This window comes from Pseudophryne corroboree, chromosome 1 (genome assembly GCF_028390025.1).
Source record: "Pseudophryne corroboree isolate aPseCor3 chromosome 1, aPseCor3.hap2, whole genome shotgun sequence".
NCBI lineage: Eukaryota > Metazoa > Chordata > Amphibia > Anura > Myobatrachidae > Pseudophryne > Pseudophryne corroboree.
In genome coordinates, this window is record NC_086444.1 from 1242107932 (window position 1) to 1242126467 (window position 18536).

Consider the following 18536-nt stretch of genomic DNA (forward strand, 5'->3'; position numbering starts at 1 on the left):
GTGTCAGTGTGTGTATGTATAGGTGTCAGTGTATGTAAAGGTGTCAGCATGTGTATGTTGGTGTATGTATAGGTGTCAGTGTACTTATGTCGGTTTATGTATAGGTGTCAGGGTGTGTATGCCAGTGTATATACAGATGTGTCCTCAAATATCATTGCTGCATACCGTGTAGTTGACGCCATGCAACTCACGCCTGCTTCTTGCATTATAAGTCCCATTGTAAGTCTCTTTATAAATGTAACGTCACGTTATAATTGTAACGTGCATACTACTTTCTGTCCACCAGATGTCACTTTTCCTAAACTGTAAATCACATGCCTCAAATAGCCAATGGACCGTTCCTAGCGCCGCCTGCTGATTGGCTGACATTTATTGTGACAGTAATGAACCATTAATTACTTCCCTTCATAAAAAAGTCCCCTTATACAAAATACAATACCACGCTGTCGCCCTGTTCACACAATTCATTTTGTCGTTACATTGTGTACTAAATCCTGGATTTTATAAGCATAAACAGCTTTATTATCTCTGAAAGATTTTCTGGTTTCTTTGCTATCAAATAGACAGACATATGTAATGCACTGTACCACTGGGTCCCTATCTCATTAATATGACTCCAGATGGTCTCCATTGCTGTGCCGCCACACCTGGCGGATTCAATGAATACAAATGAGTGATCAATGGGGGGAGGTGCAGAAGCCTGCATTGAGTTGCATACTGTAGTGTAGGGAGCTGCCTAGACTGTGAACAATACAGTGTAAATAGCGCCTCATCACACCGTGGCATAGTATACTGTAGAAGAGATCTTTGTTTGTTTTTTCAGATTTAAAAGGAAGAAGCGACACACCAAATAACTTTATTGAATTAAAAAATAATAAATAAATACATTAAAAAAATAATAATTGCCCTGCTCGGTATCGAACCCATTGCGGGCGGACACTGTAATCATTAGGCCACAGCCAACCGTGGTAAGAGTAAGCACCCCTGGTGTATATGTGATGTGTTTTGTCTGATTTGCGGCTCCCTTTAAAAAAAAAAAAAGTTGTCTTGAATAATTACAGTATATCAAGTATATATTTTAATGACAGTCATCACTTACCCAGTGGCGCACCCAGGGGGGGTTTCCGAGTACCCAGAAACCCCCCTCCACTAAAAAAAAAAAAAAAAAAAAAATTTTTTTTTTTTTTTTTTTTTTTTAATTTAGCTGCATGAGTATTATTAATGACTGTCTAGCGCCCTCTGCAGCCTGCTGTCTTCCTGGTGGCACTTGCAAGTGCAATAGAAGTTTACTTTATTTTAATTATAGTACATATATATCCATGTGCCTACATATATACACATGTATATACATACATACATACATACATACATATAAACACACACACACATGATATATATACATGTGTATATATATATATATATGTGTACTGTATGTGTGTGTGTGTGTATATATATATATATATATATATATGTATGCATGTTTAATATGCTATGTATATGTGTATATGGGTACACTACGAACTCCCGGCGACCAGCATACCGGCGCCGTGAGGCCGGCTGCCGGCTTACCAACAGTGTGGCGAGCGCAAATGAGCCCCTTGCGGGCTCGCTACGCGCGCCACACTATTCTATTCTCCCACGAGGGAGAATAAGTGTCGGTATGCCGGCAGTCAGGCTCCCGGCGCCGGTATGCTGGTCGCCGGGAGCCCGACCGCCGGCATACTGAAGACCACCCGTGTATATGTATGTGTGTGTGTATGTATGTATGTATATATATATATATATATATATATATATATAATGTGTGTGTAGATATATGTATATATATATACATATATATACACACACACACACACACAGACACATTAGTTTTACGGACCCAGCATATACTGGGTCACCTCAGTCCCCACCCCCGTGATTGGCTCCGCCCAGTTCTGGAAACCCCCCCATGCAAATCCTGCGTTTGCCACTGTCACTTACCTGTACAATGTAGTGTGATAACTAATCTTATATATCTGAGTATTACTATTGCTGCTACAGTCATTTCTTGGTGTTAGAGCAACATTTGTGTAACACAAGCCTAGAATAGAAATCACTCTGATACATTCTTATCTATTAAGGAAACTCAGTGTCTGGTACGTTTGGAAACTGACGCTGCTTATGTTTCTAGATCAGCTATGGAGCCAGGGACCCGCTGCTGAGTGACCGGATTCTGTATCCCAATTTCTTTCGCACAGTAGAAAACTACCAGATGGAACTTGTGGCCATTGCAAAATTATTCAGGTACTTTGGATGGAATTGGGTCGGAATCATCACATCAGATGATGAGACTGGAGATCGGGAGCTGCATTTTCTGAGCAAGCAATTTAATTATTATGGCATTTGCATTGAATTCATAATTAAAATTCCTCAATATAAACTTACATTTGGGTTTTGGCATGAGCTACAAACTACAGATATTATTGTGGTTTGTGGAACACGTAGTGATCTGTCTGTTTTGCATTTGGATACAGTATTATCTATGCTCATTAACAAGACAATTATTCTTACAACATCATGGTCATATGAAAATCAACTTATTTTAAATGGTAGAAAAAAAGCAATAGAGAACGGTTTGGTGTTTACCTGTGTATCACGTCTTGTCCCAGCATTACAGGAACGTTTATCCACTGCTCATCCCTCCAGGCAGCCGGATGACCCATTGCTGGAAGATATCTGGCTTATACTCTTTAACTGCTTGTCAGTGAATTCTTATAAGAACGCTGTCTTTTCAGAGATTTATGACTATCATTTAATTAACTGTACTGGGAAGAATGAGAGCATTAGGGGCATTTCTGATAATTGTATTAATGATCCGGCCACCTATCACGTGTATATCGCAGTTCTCATCATGGCACATGCGTTACATGACATGACCGTAGCCTTACATATGTATAGAGAAAAGCATGATTTAAAAACATTGGAGTTTGAACACAAGGTGAGTGTGTGAGAGTTATGTGGACGGGCACACCATTCTTTCCTATGGAGCGATCACTAGGTGCAACTATTCAAAGCCTGATGCACCATGCAGAATGTGTAGGCATTGCAACAACAGCGTGCATGGCGCCATCTAAAATGTATGTCAGACCAGCAGTCCATGTGACATTACACACATAAAATGAACAGTGACAATGTTATCTCCTTACCAGCAAATAACAAGAAAACAGTGTGTTGAAGATAATTGTAGGTAAAAAATAAACCCACAAACACTTACAGTAGGTACAGTAGATAGCAATAAAACAATGTAAAACCCTCTATACTGCAGTAGCATGAAGCACTGTCTACTACTTACATATGGTAAGTGTGACAGGACGGTCCCGCATGAAAGCACTCGCCGCTTTCGCGTCCCGTTGGCTGAGCACAGAATGGAAGGTCAAGTCACACGAGGCCTGACCACATAGGTGATTCTCGCTTACCGTCAGTAACCGCCTGTTACTGACTCCACCCACTGCGCTGTGTGCGGGTTTATGCTGCCACCACCAAACTCCTAACCTGCCGTGGCATTTGGAACCACGGTTCTGCTCTGTATGTGCCGACGCACTGCTTTACCACACCTGTGTGGTGTCGACAAATCCCCACTAGCTACTTGCTAGGCCTCTACCGGTAGCTGGCGGAAGGCGGAACTTGGAGACGTCAGGTGCTTCCCTGGACAGCCGGAGGACGAGGCTATGGTTGGCATAACCCTGTAGGTCACAAGATGAAGCAGTCTTCTTGAGGCAATGATGTTTATTTGCTCAAAATAATAACCTTTAAAAAGGCTCCTCCCTATTGCTAGGGGCAACAGCATACAATCAGATGTTCCAGCAGAATAAGATGGTACAATTCAATACAACCTGGAGGCTCAAAGGCATCCTCTTTTTATCTCACTTCTACACACAGTACCACAGGGGGGTAAGCCCTCCCTGTCTTCTCCAACCAATCAGGTTATCGCAGAAAATAGAAAGAAATACAAGTTGCATTTCAAAAGTTAAGAATTAGATAAAGCACATTCCTGCTCCTCTTGATATATAACCAAACCAGTGGCTTTCCCAAACACAATCTGATTATCATGTTCCTGTCTCTTTCACAAATGTAAATGTAACTTGCATTTCAATTGCATTCACCCTCTCACACATAGACAACGTTCTTATACTGTAAATTAAACATAATCTGCATCACACATAATGCAGCCTAAGAAATCTTACATCAAACTGTTGGTAAACGAAACCCACTAGTTTGCATTCGTAAAACACAATCTGATTTAGCAGCAACTTGTGTCTCCATGCAAAACCAGTTCTGAGTCATCACACCACAGGAGATGCTGGATGCAGTGTCTACTTTCCAGACCTTCATTTGTACCTGAAAGAAAACATTTGCCGACCAAAAGGCCTGCTAGTCGACACCCTGCTTTATCTAGGGCAATTAACATATGACTGGCTATGTACAAGTTGTTGAACAACAATTGTCAAGGTCTTTTAGAAACAAAATACCTTGTACTTTCCTCATAAGTACCCTGTCCACCAGTTCATCATTCTCCAACTGCGCACTGCGCAGCGATAGAACATATGACACCTTATTAAACATATTTTAAATACCCGGTGCCTAGCACCCACACTACATTTAAAGATGGCGCTTGGCACCAGTGCACAGTTTAAAAGTGGCGTCAAGCGCCCATTGTCCTTGAATATGGCGCCGGTCACTGAGGGTTAACCCGTTCAGTGCCGCGCCACCATTGTCCGCGTGGGCTGGGGGTCTCTCCGGCAACACTTCTCCCCCCCCCATTCAAGCCGGACAACCAGGGACTCATGTCCCAACGATTTGGTCCATGGTCCCGCAGTCCTTAATGGGGTTGAAGGTGACGCTACCTGGGGGGGCGTAGGCTCCGGCCTAGACAGTTCATCCATAGTGCAGTGGTCCTCTCTTCGTGGGTTCACAATGTTCCAATAGTCCACCTGAAGTCCAAATTCAAGGCTCCACCACAAAAGTCTGTCCAATTTCCCCAAGGTAGGTTGCCGCCACCTAACAGGTGGGTGGTAAGTCACCACGGTGGGGGGCCGGTTACAAACAAGTGCCACCCAAGGTGTCCCAATTGTGGCATACCCCATCTCCCACAATAGCAGTATACTGCTCAACCAGGCCACAGGGTGCTCCTGCCCGTATGACTCTTTCGGGCTCGGTACTGCTCCCAGTCCGTGCAGTGGCGCAGTAGTTCGTAACACACAGTCCTGGTCAAGAATGTCCGCCATCAGCACTGGAGCGGGTACCCGAGCCTCCTTCAATAACTGTAATGCCAACTCGCAAGCGGGTGCAAAGTCCACTGACTTGGGAATGCCCTTCCTAGCCATCTCTGTCAAGGGGTTCACTACAGGACTAAAGTCAATGACAACATGTCCGTAGGGCCTTACAGGTTTTAAGGTCAGTACCGGTCTGGGTGATGTGGGTCGGGGACAGCCTCTGGTTGCCTCCACCCCCTCTGGTTTTGGCCTACCCCTGTCTCCTCCCACATGGTGCCCCAGGCACTGCACCTCCATCATACCTATCTGGCAACTGTCTGCCCGAACTGTCAGACCTGCCCTCCAATCTTCTTCTGTCGACCTATGACTCGGGAAACCTACCTTGTCACCTAGGCCTACTCCTTCCTCCTCATCCGCTACCTGTGCCACAGTGATGGCGGCCAGACCACCAGCCTCTGGATCCTGTGTGGCATCCACTACAGGGAGGCTGCGTGTCTTCCCCGATCTACTGCGCACAGGCAGGGGACCTGCTATGTCCACAGCAACTTGCTGCAAGGGTTCTCCTATGGGCAGAGGCCCAGAGACAACACAACCGCTGGAGTGCCCCAGCTGCCAACGCATGGCACCAGCCTTACAGTTGGTCTGGGCGTCATCCGACATTCCAGACCAGGGTAAGCACTGTGTCAGGCACTTCAGGGTACGGTCTATCTCAGGGTTACTGTCCAAAGGGGTTTCGCTGGTTACTGTCCAAAGGGGTTTCGCTGGCAACCGACACCGGTTGCACAGGAACGTTCCCTGGGGGGACCAGTTGGACACATTCCCTATCTGGTCTATCCCCTCCCACTTTCCTGGCTTAACCCTTCCCGCCAGGTCAAACTTCCTGCCCAAACCCTGTCAAGGCCGCTGCCAGAGTGGCGCCTCCTGCCTTTCGGGGATGGGTCAGAGAGTTGAGCCTCCCTAAACTCCTGCCTGCGGCCCTCAATCTCTCTTAAATTGGGACACACTACAGGGGCATCTAGGTGGGGACTACTAGGGTCAGTCTGGTAGGGGTCAGTCATGGAAAAGTCAGTGTGGTTTCTCATACTCACCGCCGGAGTTGGCAAACCAGGATCAAACGAGCTGGAACCGACATCCTCTGCGTTGCTAGGGGACGTAGGCATACCAGAGGCAAAAGGCATGCGGGGGCGATGTACCGATCTAGCCGATGTAATCTTTTCCTCTGGGCTGGTTGATGCTGTGGTTGGCTGTGCTGGCAGTTGTCTAGCAGCTGTAGTCTTTTTCTCTGGGCTGGGCTGTGCTGGAGTAGCTGATGTCAACGGTGGTTGTGGAACTTGACTCCGGGGAATGGCGCCAACAAACGTAGTGACGATCCCACCTCCCAGGTCATTTCCTAGGACCACATCAGTTGGGAGACCATCCATGATGGCAACTTCTCGCAACTCTGGTCCAGCTCCCCAGTCCAGGTAGACTCTTGCCATGGGAACCGCTTTCTCCATTTCATCTGCCACGGTGACCTTGGCAGTGCGACCCTGCAATACTGCAGCGGGATCTATAAGGTGGGGGCTCACCACAGTGATTGAGGCCCCAGAGTCTCTTAGGCCTTCCCCCTGCAGGGGTCCCACGTGGACTGGCTGCAGGTGCCTCCACATGTTGTGTAGGGGCTGTTTGGCCATGCAGGTGACTCTCTCCGCAGAGTGCACCTGTCTCTCGCCACACTCCATCGGACTTACTGGAGGGGGAACAGTCTCTGTAGGCTCATCTCCTCTCGTCAAACAAGCGATCCGGGCTCCAGCACTCGGATTTGGGGCACGAGTCTGCGGTGCTTGGGATGCAGGACAGTTCATCCTCAGATGTCCGATTTTCCCACAGCTGTAGCACTTCTTCTCCAGTCGTGGCACCGATGATGTCTGATCAGTTGCAGGGACGCTGCGGTGCGGTTGCTGGCCAAGAGCACCCGGGTTGGAAGATGCTTGTCTTTGGGGTTGATGAGCTGAAGTGGGGGGTCCCCTTGGTGGTGCAGTCTTTTGGAGCTGGCTGCTGGCTGGGCTCTTCTGCCCCCGTGGCCGAATTGCCACATACTTGTCTGCTAACTGGGCAGCCATCTTTAAGCTGGGTGGCTCCCGGTCTAGCAACCACTCCTTCACTTCTGGGGCGCACCTGCGGTAGAACTGCTCCCTGCAGATAAGGTTGATCAGTGCGTCCCATGTAGTAGCTTCCGAATCCTTCACCCACTTCACCACGTACTGCCGCGGCTGGCGGGTGAAATGCTCATGGGTGCTGCTAGGATTCTTGCGCAAGTCTCTGAACTTCTTCCTGTAAGACTCTGGAGTGATGAAGAATCGCTGGAGGATGGCCTTCGCAACTTCGTCGTAGTTCCCACAGTCCTCCGTGGCCACTCTTCGATAGGCCTCCAAGGCCTCTCCATGCAGAGTGGGCACAAGGTGTCTCACCCACTATGACTTGGGTAAATCGTGTAGTTTACAAGTCCTTTCAAAAACTTGCAAATGTCCATCAATGTCCCTATCACTGTCTGCAAACTTGGCAAACTGAATACGTCCTGATCTGTGCACAACAGCTGACAACTGCTCCAGGGGTACCACGGCCTGTGGTGCCCGCTCATCACGCCACATCTGGATGATGATCAAGCGTTCTTGCTCTGTTGCCCTTTCCCCCAATTCCGCTATCCGATCTGCTAGGGTATCCGGGCCGCCCCCCCTGGGACGTTGGGATCCTGGCCCTGCTAGGGATTGCTGGGAAACATGGCTGCTGTGAGAGAGGGCGGGGCTTGTGGGTCTCACCGGTTCTGTACGAAGGTCCACTGGTGGGCCGTCCTCTGCGATTCTGACGCCGTCAGTGCTTTCCACCTCCGCCAGATGGGACTCCTCCACGCTCCTGAGCGCCGCCTTCATGACGCTTCTGGACGTGTTGAAATGGATATCCACACCCTTCTCCTGGCACACGATCTTCAGATCATTCTTGGACATTCCGCTGAATTCCGCCATCTTGTGCGTTCTCCTGCGCTGCAGTTACTCCTATCCTGAGTAACTCGGCTTCTCCAATCGGGTGATGAAAAGCCGCCTGAGATTATCCCACCACTATGCCACCAATTTCTGTGACAGGACGGTCCCGTACGAAAGCACTCGCCGCTTTTGCGTCCCGTTCGCTGCGCACAGAATGGAAGGTCAAGTCATACGAGGCTTGACCACATAGGGGATTCCCGCTTACCGTCAGTAACCGCCTGTTACTGACTCCACCCACTGCGCTGTGGGCGGGTTTATGCTGCCACCACCAAACTCCTAACCTGCCGTGGCGTTTGGAACCACGGTTCTGCTCTGCATGTGCTGACGCACTGCTTTAACAAACCTGTGTGGTGTCGACGAATCCCCACTAGCCACTTGCTAGTCCTCTACCGGTAGCTGGCGGAAGGCGGAACTTGGAGACGTCAGGTGCTTCCCTGGACAGCCGGAGGACGAGGCTATGGTTGGCATAACCCTGTAGGTCACAAGATGAAGCAGTCTTCTTGAGGCAATGATGTTTATTTGCTCAAAATAATAACCTTTAAAAAGGCTCCTCCCTATTGCTAGGGGCAACAGCATACAATCAGATGTTCCAGCAGAATAAGATGGTACATTTCAATATAACCTGGAGGCTCACAGGCATCCTCTTTTTATCTCACTTCTACACACAGTACCACAGGGGGGGTAAGCCCTCCCTGTCTTCTCCAACCAATCAGGTTATCACAGGAAATATAAATGAATACAGTTATATTTCAAAAGTTAAAAATTAGATAAAGCACATTTCTGCTCCTCTTCATATATAACCAAACCAGTGGCTTTCCCAAACACAATCTGATTATCATCTTCCTGTCTCTTTCACAAATGTAAATGTAACTTGCATTTCAATTGCATTCACCCTCTCACACATAGACAACATTCTTATACTGTAAATTAAACATAATCTGCATCACACATAATGCAGCCTAAGAAATGTTACGTCAAACTGTTGGTAAACGAAACCCACTAGTTTGCATTCATAAAACACAATCTGATTTAGCAGCCCCTTGTGTCTCCATGCAAAACCAGTTCTGAGTCATCACACCACAGGAGATGCTGGATAGATAAGCAGTGTGGCACTCACGTGTGGTCTACAGGGACCCAGCAGATCCTGCAAACCTGTTACAAAGGTATAAATATCCTGTTAGTGGCCTACCTAAGTCACCTTTGATAAAGCTGCAGTGCCTTGCAGCGAAACGCGTTAGCAGGAGGCTACTTGGGTCGACAATCACGTCATTTTGACTGCCGTATCACATCCGGACCAAACACTGGACTTTGCCATCTGCAGAAAAATCGAGACAAACATCCCATGACTAAGGAGAACCATCTACCCCATCTCTATAAAGAGGACACCGTGCTAAATGAGAATCCCAAACCTGGCTGGTTTTGAGTAAAAACATCAGAGACACTCTTAAGGGACTACATCTCTAGTGGTTTTCGGGTAAAGTGTATTGGTGTGACTGCGCTGTCAGTCTGTCTCTATCTGCTATATGTTCCAGGTTCGAAAATTAGGAACAGATGTTAATGTGATAGACAGTTATCACCATTTGACCCATATTCATTGTTTTTAATTGTTTGAAATTGATTTTGGATTCTGTATCCATTTTTTAATAAGGCCGAAATTTTTGTTTTATTAAATTGAAAAACCATTTTATTACTCAATCCTTCTTATTTTCAATTGTTTACAATATTTCAACTAGCGCTGCTATTTTTTCTTGTGTATCTTTGAGTATATGGTTGGGGTGTAACTACCCCCAAACATTATAGCAGCAGCATTAGGGACACAGCACCTGAAAGCGCCCGATCTTCCATTTGTTTGGTAAATTTTTTTGCTTTCTCCCTGACACTCCCTGTTTTCCCAACTCACAGCTGCCTCACCTCTGCTCTCTCCCTGACACTCCCTGTATCCCCAGCTCACAGCTGCCTCACCTCTCCTCTCTCCCTGACACTTTCTTTATCCCCAGCTAACAGTTGTCTCACCTCTGCTCTCTCCCTCAAACTCCGTGTATTCCCAGCTCACAGCTGCCTCACCTCTGCTCTCTCCCTGACACTCCCTGTATTCCCATCTCAGAGCAGCCTCACCTCAGTTCTCTTCCTGACATGCCCTGTATCCCCAGTTCACAGCTGCCTCACCTCTGCTCTCTCCCTGACACTCCCTGTATTCCCAGCTCAGAGATGCATCACCTCTGCTCTCTCCCTGACACTCTCTATATTCCCAGCTCACAACTGCCTCACCTCTGCTCTCTCTCTGACACTCCCTGTATCCACAGCTCACAGCTGCCTCACCTCTGCTCTCTCCCTGACACTCCCTGATTCCCCAGCTCACAGCTGCCTACCCTCTGCTCTCTCCCTGACACTCCCTATATTCCCAGCTCACAGCTGCCTCACCTCTGCTCTCTCCTAGACACTCCCTGTATTCCCAGCTCACAGCCGCCTCACCTCTGCTCTCTCCCTGACACTCCATGTATACCCAGCTCACAGCTGCCTAATTCTGCTCTCTCCCTGAAACTCCCAGTATTCCCAAGTCACAGCTGCCTCACCTCTGCTCTCTCCCTGACACTCCCTGTATTCCCATCTCACAGCTGCCTCACCTCTGTTCTCTCCCTGACACTCCCTGTATCCCCAGCTCACAGCAGCCTCACCACTGTTCTCTCCCTGACACTCCCTGTATTCCCAGCTCACAACTGCCTCATCTATGCTCTCTCTGACACTCCCTGTATTCCCAGCTCACAGCCGCCTCACCTCTGCTCTCTTCCTGACACTCCCAGTATTCCCAGCTCATAGCTGCCTCAGCTATGCTCTCTCCCCGACACCTCCTGTATTCCCAGCTCACAGCTGCCTCACCTCTCCCCTGTCCCTGACACTCTCTTTATCCCCAGCTCACAGCTGCCTCACCTCTGCTCTCTCCCCGACACTCCCTGTATTCCCAGCTCACAGCTGCCTCCTCTCCTCTCTCCCTGACACTCCGTTTTCCCAGCTCACAGCTGTCTCACCTCTGCTCTCTCCCTGACACTCCGTTTTCCCAGCTCACAGCTGCCTCACCTCTGCTCTCTCCCTGACACTACCTGTATCCCCAGCTCACAGCTGCCTCACCACTCCTCTCTCCCTGACACTTCCTGTATCCCCAGCTCACAGCTGCCTCACCTCTGCTCTGTCCCTGACACTCCCGGTTGTCATGATCCTGATACTCAGGTCAGGGGAGATCTTATACGGTGGGACCTGAGTACCAGGACGTAATGCTGGGAAGGGGGAAACGGAATGAGAATAGCCCCTGGCACCCTATCTCCGTTGTCTTACCCGTGCTGTCAGTTCACTCTTGCGAGACTATGGTTTCTTGGGCCCATGGCAGCTGCGTTTGAAGGGCGGATTATGTCTGCCCAACTACGATGCCCTCTCAGGTCTTAATGAGAGACAAAGAGTGAACTGAGACAGGGTAATAACAAGGGGCCCTCTAACTAAACAACAAAGCCAGGGGCTACTGGCTAACCTAAACTGAAAGTATGCGCGGCTTACCGCCAGGGAAAAGAACAACCAAAATATTCCACTTGTCCACTCTCCTACACGGCACCTCCGAGTACCGGAGAGGACTATGGAAGCAGAAACCTCTGCACATGCTCCAATACAAGAAAAACAATAGTAAAGCGGCCTAGGCCGCAACATGCGGCAGGGCCGCCACTCACGAAGCCAAGTGAGAATCTCAATCGACTGCCACAGGTAACAAGGACCAGAAGAACTCCTTGGGACCAGGTGACTAACTCCTAGATTCTGGAACTCAGAGAACTGAAGGCACAGCAGACCAGGAACAGACGTTCACCAAACATGAGCAGCATGCAGGAAGCTATCACCGGCGTCTGTGTGAGGCACTGAGGAGACATTTAACAGGGAACCCCCCAATAAGAGCACAGAGCCCAATTACAATAAATGTCGTGCAGCTGCCTTGCTGCACGACCAGGGAAATATGTGTGACACTAATGTCAAAGTCGGAAAAATATCATGCTACACGTTGCCATACATTCACCCCATGCGCTTGCCCGCTGCACATGCACATTCTCTCCCGTGCGTGCACATATTTGCAGTTGCGTGACGGCGCCTCCTCGGCCATGAGCTCGAGCGCATGGTATGTGCATTTACGGTAGAGTTTGTGTGCGTCTAGCGGGCGACTAAATCGTTACATAGTAAAACCAAATAGTATGTTTTATAAATAATGTTCCTCTTAATAATAACTGTAAGTTTGTTTATTGTAACTGGTCCCTGGACAGAGGAATTCCTCTTTGCATGAGACGAAGGGTCAGATAGGGTCTGAGCGGTGGTGTTTGGTACCTAACTAAAGAACATTTTATTAGGAACAACCCGGTGCTGGTTAGGTAAAGATTAATCGCTCCTGTGTATAGTTATGTCTATTAGTAGTTTCTGGACATTTACTATATTTGCGGTTCATTATCCATGCGGCGGGAATCTTGAGATTGCCTCCCACCTGAGCAGTTCGATATAGTCACAGCCCACCTGTTCAAACCAACCTATGACCTTTTGTTATAATGCGGGGAGACATTCCTGTGTCCAATGAACAATGAGATTATAGGTCCCTTTGTAGTATACTGTATGCAGGGTATATAAGAACAGCCAGCCTGGCTCAGCTCAGTCTTCTCTCCACAACGGTTATCATCATTGACAAACGCGAGAGCTGGTGACCAGGACTGCGCAGAGAATCATTCCCCAGTGTGTAAGTTATCTCTGTGACCAGCCTAATTCTCTGACTGTATTTTGCCACGCTCTCTCTCTCTCTCATTGTATGTTATTGTTTGCGATTGTGCAGCTATCGTATATTTATGTGTAGTTATTCTGTTAGATATTGATGTTAGCCTGTAGAGTATAAGATGTTAACTGTGTTTCCCCTTTTAATATAACTAAATCTCGTTAGTAATGGTTTTGGAGCCTTAGCAAGGTATTGTGTGTTTATTACATTGCTGAGGGTAATCGGAGCGTCTCAATCGCTCAAGCAGCTTTTATATTACCAGGGTTAAACAGCGTTATATCGCTACAGTATTTCAGTAGTAAGGTTTACAGTATAAACTCAATCTTTCAGTGTGTTGCATACAAGGTTTACTGAGTGTCATCCCGTGAGCATCTGCGCCGCTCGTGTTCCCCTCGTCCGCTATGCTAGTAGCTTAGCATTACTGTAGTCGGCCGCCTATAGCGTGCTCAACACCAAGCGTTAAGCTGTGAGCGAACGTTCCGCACGTGCATCTCGACCACGGCTAAGCGTCTGCTACGTTGAGCACGTACCCTTACGGTACCCTATACGCCAATTGCGTACTGAGTCTCTTACCCACATATAGTGAATGTTATAAGGTAATTAATTGGCATTATCAATTGGGGCCTCGTCCGTCCTCCACATATCCGCACTAGTGAACACAGACTTTATCTGTCAGCAAAGGGCGGGAAAGCAGTATCCTTTCATATCCGTATTGGTGGTGAGGAATACAGTGGTGCTGACTAGATAAGCGTCTGTTACGCTACGCTGTAGGAGTGCTGGTGGAATCCAGAACTGGAAGGTAAGAACAATACGCTATTGTCTTTTAAAACTGTTTATTTCTGTTTTGCGTACGCAAACACGCACGCGCGCACACATCTACATTTCTTTTCATTTGTGTATTTTCACATCTCACTCTCCTGGTTGCCATTTCATAATTGATAATGCGCTGAGAAAGATTTGTTGCCATTGGTAGTTAAAAAGTAAAAATAATACATTAAGGGGTAATTTGTAAAGCACGCACACGGCTTTGCCTAAAGATACATGGAAAGATCTGTGTGGTGTTCAGTAGATGATTACAGTTAAAGATCATTTACATTGATATAAACGTGTTAGTTGTATTTCTGTGGATATACCTGGCTTGCGTACACATGTCTCTAACAAAGGACAGGACTAGCGTACGAGACGCAAGGGCCGACGCACTGAGCGTATATTATGCAACGGATCGTCTGGGTACGCCCACATAATACAAATCACACGATAGTATTGTTTTAAGTAGACGATACGGAGGCAACGCGATAATAGCGCAAATCAATCTCAGTGTCCTAAATCTTAATCTAATAGATCCTTCTCTAGTTGCAACTCCTCTGGACTAGGCTGCGATACTGAATGAAAGGGATTTCTGTACAGAAACGAAATTAAAGAGTATACGAGGTGAAAGTGTGTATATATAAGTATTTTCTCATTTTTGGTGGAACGAAGAAGTCGAGTTCTCGTGAGCACATCCGCGAAAGTGACGGCGCGTGGTGGCTTGGGAGGCATCCCTTGTTAAATATTGAAATAAGAGCATTAGAGTAAAGCAGACCAGGAGGTCTACTGTAGACACAGACCAGGAGGTCACGGACCAGGAGGTCCAGGTACAGCAGACTAGGAAGTCCGCTATAGATAGAGTCAAGAAGCACAACCACAGGAGGGTTGGTGCAGTACCCATATAGGCCATCAAGCTCTGGCTGAAGTAATTCGCAGACGCAATTTTCGATTCTGCTGGTCGTTCCGCACATAAGATTAGTTGCTTGTGTGCAGTATGATTGTACCGCATGTAATTGTGTGCACTAGTTTGTAACTTGACCCAGTACCGTTTGCGTATGCTAGAGGGGTCATAAACGCTATTTGTACACTGTAACGTGATTTGTGTAATTTTTTTTATTTTAAGGGAGATTCGCTGGTCACTCGGGAATTCTCTAACAACCAATAGTTACTGGAAAGGGTAAGTGCTCTGCGGATCACCCCCACATGTTCCAGTAAATAGAGGTTCAGGTCGCAGGGGCCCTGGGTTGAGTACGCCAGCGCTAGGGCAGCATCTGGGCGTATTGGTCGACGTGGGCGAGTGTGAAGGTACTCGGTAAACTTTCACCGTCGGCCTACCCCGGACATCTTGGTTTTTGTAAGGGTTCGCTGAAGACCCTGATTTGAAGGTCAGAGGTAGTGGAAGCAACACCTGCAAAGATGGGGGCCAGTTGTTCAGGTAGGGGGCGATCAACCTTGGTTCTGGTTGATTTAGTAAGCCGGCCAATATGGTCGGCAAGGTATATCATGTGTGAGAAATACGGTTCACACACAGAGGTTTTGTGCGATGAATGGGAAGGAATGACTGTGCATGATGGGGAAAAGTTCCCACGGGTAGGCAGTTTTAGCCCAGAGGTGTTACAAAATCTAAGGAGAAGGATATGTCTCATTAAATCTGCAAAGAGACGGATCTGGCATTATGACTATTTACAGTTATGGCAACAGGAGGGTGAAATACAAAGAGGATTGGCTCAAGCGGCTGGATCTAACCCTATCAGAAAACTAATAGCCACCGCTCCCCCACCACCATACATGACAGGAAAGAAGGTGGTTACAGAGAGTGGCACACTGGTGTTTGATAAACATGCACTTAGTAAATGTATAGATGTTAAGAGTAATGTAACTAAGATTGTTGATGCTAATACTAATCCGTGCAAGCTGTACCCTGTTTTAAACAGGATTGTGACCAAGAGGATGAGCCCACAACAATATCGGCACTCTCTCTAGCAGCCACCATAACAGAAACGACAGTGGGCACGGCCCAACCCGTAAGAGTAGTATCAAAGGCCCCTAGCGGAGGGACAGGTGAGGTCGTATCAACCGGTAAGTACGGCACTGTACACTATGCTGAAGCCATTACACCACATGTTGTAGAATCTACTCAGAATGATGTTATTGAACTTAATCCTGTCAGGGTAATTGCAGTACCAAATGGGAAAATTGACACTTCAGGAGTCACTCCTGTCAGGAACATCGCCATGCACTGCCCCTATTCCCGAACAGAATTAAGATCAATGATGTCTGAATTCCCTGATCCTAGGAAAGATCTGGTTGCAAGCCAGAAATACATTAGAGAGCTAGGTAACTCTGCAGAGCCCACTAACAAAGATTGGCGGACATTGCTGAGGGCATGTTTACCCCCCAATGTCGACGCAGTGAAATTTATCGCTGACTGTAAATTAGACGACGAGGTACTGCTTACGGATGCGTACAATCAAGATAACGTAAAGAGAATCAATTCACAGTTAGGAGAGTATTTCCCAGCTGTTGTCAAGTGGAACAAAATTTTCTCCATTAAACAAAAAGAGGGAGAAACAGCTGCTGAGTATTTCCATCGGGCACTGCAGGACATGGCTAGGTATACAGGGATAGAAGACATTAAAACAAATGTGAATCATAGAGAAGTAGCAGTATCTGTGTTAATGGATGGTTTAAAAGAAGTACTGAAGACAAGGGTACAGACCACCCAACCATGTTGGCGAGGTTTGTCGGTGGCTACTTTGAGAGAGGCCACTACTGTTCATGATCGAAATATCACCAGACACAGGGAGTCGCAGAGTGATAAGTTAATGGCCGTAAGTATACAGGCCCTGACCACAAGGCCACCTCAGCATAAATCTCAGATCCCTGTGGGTAAGTCAAATGTGGTATTTTGTTATCATTGTCAGAAAGAGCGACATTTTGCACGAGACTGTAGAAGTAAAAACATACAAAACTCAAACCGAACCCCTAGACAACGACATGACACACGAAATTGGGATCTAGGACCGCAGAGACGGAGTTATGAGCCACACGCAGGGGAAACAAGAAGGTATCCCCCAAGGAGAGACTGGCAAGTCTCCGATAGTTCCCATTTACCCCCTTCACAGGTAATAGCTGCCATTGCGATACAGGGAGGTCACCACACACCATAGGGGTGGGGCCACACCTGTAATCTGCAGCCAGTGAAATTGATTGTGAGCCTTGGAAGTGAACCCGAGGTCACAATTGATGTAGCTGGTAGATCTCTAAATTTCCTTGTAGATACGGGGGCGGCCAAGTCAGTGATAAATTCGACCGTGGGCATGAGTACCACTGGTAAAACAATTCCAGCCATGGGAGTAACAGGAGTAGTACAACACTATTCTTTAAGAAAACCAGCAGAGATTACGATAGGGCCTTTGCATACCAAGCATTCTTTTCTGCTGGCTGCATCGGCTCCGACTAATCTCCTAGGGAGAGATTTAATGTGCAAAATGGGATGCGTCATATATTGTACTCCTGAAGGTGTGTTCTTGGACATACCCGAAAACCACGCTCAGGAAGTGCAGGATATGCTAGACTCTCCAACAAGATTAATGTCACACACTGTTGTTGTAAATAGGTGTCCGTCCAAGGTAGAAGAAATGATTTCCCAGATACCGGAATCACTTTGGACCAAGGATGGACAAGACACTGGATTAATGGCAAACGTAGCCCCAGTAGTTGTGCAAGTAAAAGATGGTAGGATAGCTCCAAAAATCCCACAATACCCTCTGAAGCCAGAGGTGGTGTTAGGAGTTTACCCTGTAATAGAACGCTTGCTACAACAGGGCATTCTGGTAAGGACGTCCAGCACTGCTAATAGTCCCATCTTCCCTGTTAAAAAGAGTGGGGGGAGGGGTATCAGATTAGTGCAGGATCTAAGAGGGTCAACAAAATAGTTGAGAGTCAATTCCCCGTAGTGCCAAATACAGCTGTCATCCTTATGCAAATCCCTCCCACTGCCAAATTTTTCACTGTGATTGACCTCTGCTCCGCTTTCTTCTCGGTATCTCTGCACCCTGACAGTCAATACTTATTCGCATTTACATACCGAGGAGTTCAGTACACCTGGACTCGCTTACCACAAGGTTTCATTGACAGTCCAAGTATTTTCTCCCAGGCCTTGCATGATTGTTTACAGTCTTTCCAACCTGAGAGTGGATCAGTATTAATACAGTACGTAGATGATTTGCTGCTGTGTTCTGATTCACTAGAAGCGTCCCTGAGAGATACGAAACAACTCCTGTTTCATCTTTCAGACACAGGACACAAGGTTTCCAAGGATAAGTTACAGTTATGCCAGACCAGGGTGAAGTATTTGGGACACTGTCTGACACAAGGACTGAGACACCTCACCGCTGATAGAATTCAAGCAATTCGTGACATGACCCTGCCACAAACCCAGCAACAGATTAGAACATTTTTAGGAATGTGTGGGTATTGCCGTAACTGGATCCCAGGTTTTTCCATACTGGGCTTACCTTTGCAGGAGATGGTCTCATCAAGCAAACCTGATCGGTTTTTGCACACAGACGAATCTGAGATGGCATTTGAGAGACTTAAACAGTGCCTAATGCAGGCACCAGCATTAGGTATGCCAGACTATGGGAAACCCTTTGAGCTGTACGGAAC

General features: G+C 47.3%; 1 protein-coding gene across 1 annotated transcript in view; it reads left to right on the forward strand.

Annotated features, from left to right (window-relative positions):
- The first annotated feature begins 2215 nt into the window (after window positions 1-2215).
- LOC135032044 (vomeronasal type-2 receptor 26-like) overlaps window positions 2216-18536 on the forward strand; it is a 122276-nt gene continuing 105955 nt past the window's right edge. The window contains exon 1 of the mRNA XM_063954059.1: window positions 2216-2283. The gene's annotated coding sequence lies outside the window, so the exon portion shown is untranslated. The remainder of the gene's footprint in view (window positions 2284-18536) is intronic.